The sequence below is a fragment of the Apodemus sylvaticus genome, chromosome X (genome assembly GCF_947179515.1).
Source record: "Apodemus sylvaticus chromosome X, mApoSyl1.1, whole genome shotgun sequence".
In the NCBI taxonomy this organism is placed as follows: Eukaryota; Metazoa; Chordata; class Mammalia; order Rodentia; family Muridae; genus Apodemus; species Apodemus sylvaticus.
In genome coordinates this window covers 144386822-144393320 of record NC_067495.1, presented here as the reverse complement: position 1 = coordinate 144393320, position 6499 = coordinate 144386822, and the positions used below count along the sequence as shown (strand labels likewise).

The window sequence follows — 6499 nt, the reverse complement described above, 5'->3', positions numbered from 1 at the left end:
CCCATGGAACCAGTCTGGTGGCCCTTGCAAGGGCCATCTGTCTTGGACTCACTCCTGCCCAGAGCCCATGGTTTTCAGGTGAGGTTCTTCTAGTCTCTGGCATGCTCCAAGTCCTGGGAGCTACCAGACTGGTGGTCATCTTAGGCTAGTCCCCCTGTCCAGGCTCCCTGGTTCCAAACTGGTGGTTGTCTCAGGCTTGCTTTTTTTCAGGGAATGTTAGGCTACTAAGCATAGACATAGCCTCTCTCCTCTCTGCCACCTACTGATGCTTGTGTGACAGAGCAGGCACATCTGTAATGCTGCTAGGGCCGATTAAAACCAATATATTTGAAAAACCACCAGATAAAATTATATATAAACAATAATATCTTTATAGTACATTTTCTTAACTTTTGAAAGTTATAATCATCATTTTTGCAAGACCTTTATGTGTTCTTTTTTCTTTTGTTCCTTCTTTTTATAAATCTTTAATCTTTTTTCTTTTTTTTTCTATTTTTGGGGGTGGGGACTTGAGGTAGAGTTTCTCTGTATAGTCCTGGCTGTCCTGAAACTCACTCTGTAGACCAGGCTGGCATGGATTCAGAAATCTTCCTGCCTGTCTCCCAAGTTCTTGGATTAGAGGCATGTAATACCTGTGACCAGCAATCTTTTTTTTTATTTACAGTTCAGAATTTATCCCTCTTCTGGTCCAGTCTCTGACTGTTCCACTTCCCATACCTTCTCCTGACACATGTCCCCCCCCCCCCCCCCGCTGGACCTGTTTCCAAGAGGATGTCCCCACCCCTTACCCCCACCCCACTGGATCTCACCACTCCCTGGGCCCTCAAGTCTCTGAGCTTTTTGTGCATCTTCTCTCACTGAGTCAAGAACCATCAGTCCTCTGCTGTATATGTGCTTGGGGCCTTGCATCGGTTGGTGTATGCTTCCTGGTTGGTGGCCCATTGTCTGAGAGATCCTGGGGGTCCAGGTTATTTTAGACAGCTGGTTCTCCTAAAGGGTCACCCTCCTCCTCAGCTTCTTACAGCTTTTCCCTAATTCAACCACAGGGGTCACCAGCTTCTGTGCATTGATTGAGTGTAAATATCTGCATCTGACTCTTAGCTGCTTATTGGGCCTTTTGGATGGCAGTCATGCTAGGTTCCTGTTTGTAAGCACACCATAGCATCAGTAACAGCATCAGGCCTTAGGGTCTCCCCTTGAGGTGGATCCCAATGTGGGCCTGTCCCTGGGCCTCCTTTCACTCAGGCTCTTCTCCATTTCTTGTCCCTGCAGTTCTTTAAAACAGGAATAATTCTGGGTCAGAGTTTTTGATTGTAAGATGGTAACCTTCATCCCTCCACTTGATGCCCTGTCTTTTTACTGGAGGTGGACTCTACAAGTTCCTTCTCTCCATTATAGGGCATTTCATCTAAGGTCCCTCCCTTTGATTCCTGAGAGAATCTCTTACCTCTCAGGTCTCTGGTACATTCTGGAGGGACCCCACCTCCTACCTCTCTCAGTTGTCTGTTTCTATTCTTTCTTCTGGCCCTCAGGGCTTCAGTCCTGTCCCCGCCCCAATACTTGATCACTTCTTCTCCCTGTCTTCCTCTCCCTGTCACCTTTCCCAGCCAGGTTGCTCCCTCCCTCCTTCCTTCCTTCCCTCCTTCCCTCTCTCCCTCTCTCCCTCCGTCCCTCCTGTGATTGCTTTCTTATTCCTTCCAAGTGAGATTGAGACATCCTCACTTGGGCCCTTCAGACTGTTAGCCTTCTTGTGTTCTGTGGATTGTATCTTGGATACTCTATACTTTTTAACATCTACTTATTAGTAAAAACATACCATGCATATCCTTTTGGGTCTGGGTTACCTCGCACAGGATAATATTTTCTATTGCCATCCATTTGCCTGCAAAACTCATGATGTCCTCGTTCTTAATAACTGACTAGTATTCCACTGTGTAAATGAACCACATTTTTGTATCCATTCTTCTGTCATGCTGCATCTGGTTGTTTCCACCTTCTGGCTATCACAAATAAGGCTGCTATGAACATAGTGGAACAGGTGCCCCTATGATATGGTGGGGCATCGTTTTGGTATACTCACAAGAGTGGTATAGCTTTGTCTTAACGTAGATCTATTTATAATTTTCTGAGGAACCTCCAGACTGATTTCCAGAATAGCTTTACCAGTTTGCAATCTCACCAACAGTGGATGAATGTTCCTTTTCTCCACATCCTCTCCAACATGTGCTGTCACCTGAGTTTTTGATCTTGGCCATTCTGATGTGTAAAAGAATGTCATATGTATTTATTTTTCTAATCTGGATTATCTTACTTATTATACTAATTTTCCAAATCTATTAATTTTCCCACAAATTTTATAATTTAATTTTAATGACTCGGTAAAATTGTATTGTGTATATGTACAATTTTTAACTCATTTGACATCCAAGGAGATTCCACCTATTTGTTATTTTGAATAAAAGAAAAATACATGTTGATATGCAAGTATGTGTTCTATTTTTAGTTTATTAAGACATCTCCATTATTAGTTTCATGTCTATACTGGGTAACAATCTAACAAGGAATAAATAAGTATTATACTTTCTCCACATCCTTACCAGTATTTGTTATAATTTGTTTACTTTATATTATGTTTATAATCTGTCAAATTATTTTTAATTTCTGCTTTATTGATGTCCAAAGAATTTCAATACTACATTAAATGTTTATTGGCCATTCATATTTCTTTGAAATCTCTATTTTCAGTTCCATAGCCTGTTTATTGATTGGGAGTTTTAGCTTAATATTTGCATATTTTAAATATTCTAGCAACTTATTTGAAGTATAAGGGACAAAAAAATTCTCCTATCCTGTAGTCTTCCTTTTCATTTTGCTCAGTTTCCATTTCTACACAAAAAAATTCTAAATTCAGAATTCTGTTGATCAATTCTTGGAGTTATTTCCTCTGCTTTCAGGCTCCCACTCAGAAATTCTTTGGCTATGCTTATATCTTTGAGTGTTTCCTCTGGACATTTCAGATTTAATGGTAAGGTCATTGATCCCTGCTGAATTGATTCATGTTTCATGATGTCAGATCCTCCAGCTTTGCTGACATGATTTCATTCATAGTTTCTTTTGACGAGTGTATTTTTTGATGCATTTGCCAAAAATTTCGAATGGCTAGAGAGGTATTGTTTATTACTGAGTTTGCTATTCTGTTCCATTGGTCTATATGTAGAGTAATTACATGGAAAGTAATTGTTTTCTTTTTCAGTATGCCTCTGTAGTATAGCTGGAGTAACTCTAATATAAAGTATTATATTAATACTTTATATTATTTTTATTTAAGTTGCTTTGCCTATGTCCAGTCTTTTGCATTTTGGCACATAGGGCATCACATGATTAGGAGGTGTGGCCTTTTTGGCGGAAGTGTGTCACTGTTTTGAGGTCTCCTATTCTCAAACTACATTTAGTATGTCACACTGTCTCCTTCCGTGGCCTGTGGAACAAGTTGTAGAACAGTCAGCTCCTTCTCCAGCTCCATTTCTACCTGCGTGGTGGCATGCTTCCCACCATGATGATAATGGACTAAATCTCTGAAACTACAAGCCAGATCCAATGAAATACTTTCATTTATAAGCCTTGTCTTGGCCATGGTGTCTTTTCATTGCAATAATCCCCTAAGACAGCATGTCATCTGTTGTCACTAGTGTATTTCTTATGTAGCAACCAAATTGTTGAGATTTCATGGCTGTATCATTCTTGTGATGTTTTGTTTTATTCGATATATCTTTTATTTACATTTCAAAAGATTTCCCCTTTTCTAGCCCCCACTCCCCGAAACTCCCGTAAGCCCCCTTCTCGCCCCCTGTCCTCCCACCCACCCCTTCCCACTTCCCCGTTCTGGTTTTGCCGAATACTGCTTCACTGAGTCTTTCCAGAACAAGGGGCCACTACTCCTTTCTTCTTGTACCTCATTTGATGTGTGGATTATGTTTTGGGAATTCCAGTTTTCTAGCTTAATATCCACTTATTAGTGAGTGCATACCATGATTCACCTTTTGAGTCTGGGTTACCTCACTTAGTATGATGTTCTCTAGCTCCATACATTTGCCTAGGAATTTCATGAATTCATTGTTTCTAATGGCTGAATAGTACTCCATTGTGTAGATATACCACATTTTTTGCATCCACTCTTCTGTTGAGGAATAACTGGGTTCATTCCAGCATCTGGCAATTATAAATAGGGATGCTATGAACATAGTGGAGCATGTATCCTTAATACATGCTGGAGAATCCTCTGGGTATATGCCCAGGAGTGGTATAGCAGGATCTTCTGGAAGTGAGGTGCCCAGTTTTCGGAGGAACCGCCAGACTGATTTCCAGAGTGGTTATACCAATTTGCAACCCCACCAGCAGTGGAGGAGTGTTCCTCTTTCTCCACACCCTCTCCAACACCTGCTGTCTCCTGAATTTTTAATCTTAGCCATTCTGACTGGTGTAAGGTGAAATCTCAGGGTTGGTTTGATTTGCATTTCCCTAATGAATAATGAAGTTGAGCATTTTTTAAGATGCTTCTCTGCCATCCGAAGTTCTTCAGGTGAGAATTCTTTGTTTAACTCTATACCCCATTTTTAATAGGGTTCTTTGGTTTTCTGAAGTCTAACTTCTTGAGTTCTTTACATATATTGAATATTAGCCCTCTATCTGATGTAGGATTGGTGAAGATCTTTTCCCAATTTGTTGGTTGCCGATTTGTCCTTTTGATGCTGTCCTTTGCCTTACAGAAACTTTGTAATGTTTTGAAGTCCCATTTGTCAATTCTTGATCTTAGAGCATAGGCTATTGGTGTTCTGTTCAGAAACTTTCTCACTGTACCGATGTCCTCAAGGGTCTTCCCCAGTTTCTTTTCTATTAGCTTCAGAGTGTCTGGATTTATGTGGAGGTCCTTGATCCATTTGGATTTGAGCTAAGTACAAGGAGACAAGGATGGATCAATTTGCATTCTTCTGCATGCTGACCTCCAGTTGAACCAGCACCATTTGTTGAAAAGGCTATCTTTTTTTCCATTGGATGTTTTCAGGCCCTTTGTCGAGGATCAAGTGGCCATAGGTGTGTGTGTTCATTTCATCAAACCCAAAAGAAGTTAACCAATCAAATTTACAAAATAACGTCAAAAATGACAGGAAGTAACAACCACTATTCCTTAATATCTCTTAACATCAATGGACTAAATGCCCCAATAAAAAGACATAGACTAACTGACTGGATACGTAAACAGGACCCTACATTTTGCTGCATACAGGAAACACACCTCAGGGTCAAAGACAAACACTACCTTAGAGTAAAAGGCTGGAAGACAATTTTACAACAAATGGTCTCAGGAAACAAGCTGCAGTAGCCATTCTAATATCAGATAAAATTGACTTTCAACCCAAAGTCATCAAAAGAGACCCTGAGGGACACTTCTTGCTGGTCAAAGGAAAAATACAACAAGAAGAACTCTCAATCCTGAGCATCTATGCTCCAAATGCAAGGGCACCCTCTTTCGTAAAAGAAACTTTATTAAAGCTCAAAGCACACATTGCACCTAACACAATAATTGTGGGTGACTTCAACACTGCAGTTTCCTCAATGGACCGATCAGGAAAACAGAAACTGAATAGGGACACAATGAAACTAATTGAAGCTTTGGACCAATTAGATTTAACAGATATATATAGAACATTCTTTCCTAAAGCAAAAGAATATACCTTTTTCTCAGCACCTCATGGTACTTTCTCCAAAATTGACCATATAATTGGTCACAAGACAGGCCTCAACAAATATAAGAAGATCGAATTAATCCCATGCCTCCTATCAGACCACTATGGAGTAAAAGTGGTCTTCAATAGCAACAGAAACAACAGAAAACCCACATACACGTGGAAACTGAACAATACTCTACTCAATGATACCTTGGTCAAGGAAGAAATAAAGAAAGAAATTAAAGACTTTTTAGAACACAATGAAAATGAAAACACAACATACCCAAATCTATGGGACACAATGAAAGCAGTGCTAAGAGGAAAACTCATAGCCCTGAGTGCCTCCAAAAAGAAAATGGAAAGAGCATACATTACCAGCTTAATGACACACCTGAAAGCCCTGGAACAAAAAGAAGCTATTTCACCCAGGAGGAGTAGAAGGCAGGAAATCATCAAACTCAGGGCCGAAATCAATCAAGTAGAAACAAAGAGAACCATACAAAGAATCAACAAAACCAGGAGCTGGTTCTTTGAGAAAATCAACAAGATAGATAAACCCTTAGCCAGACTGACCAAAGTGCACAGAGAAAGTATCCAAATTAACAAACTTAGAAATGAAATGGGAGATATAACAACGGAAATCCAAAAATCATCAGATCCTACTACAAGAGCCTATACTCAACACAAATGGAGAATCTGGAGGAAATGGACAATTTCCTTGACAGATACCAAATACCAAAATTAAATCAGGAACAAATAGGTCACCAAAACAG

General features: G+C 40.0%; 1 pseudogene; it reads right to left on the bottom strand.

The window, feature by feature from the left end:
* Window positions 1–212: 212 nt before the first annotated feature.
* Window positions 213–313, bottom strand: LOC127675943 (uncharacterized; annotated as a pseudogene).
* Window positions 314–6499: the final 6186 nt, after the last annotated feature.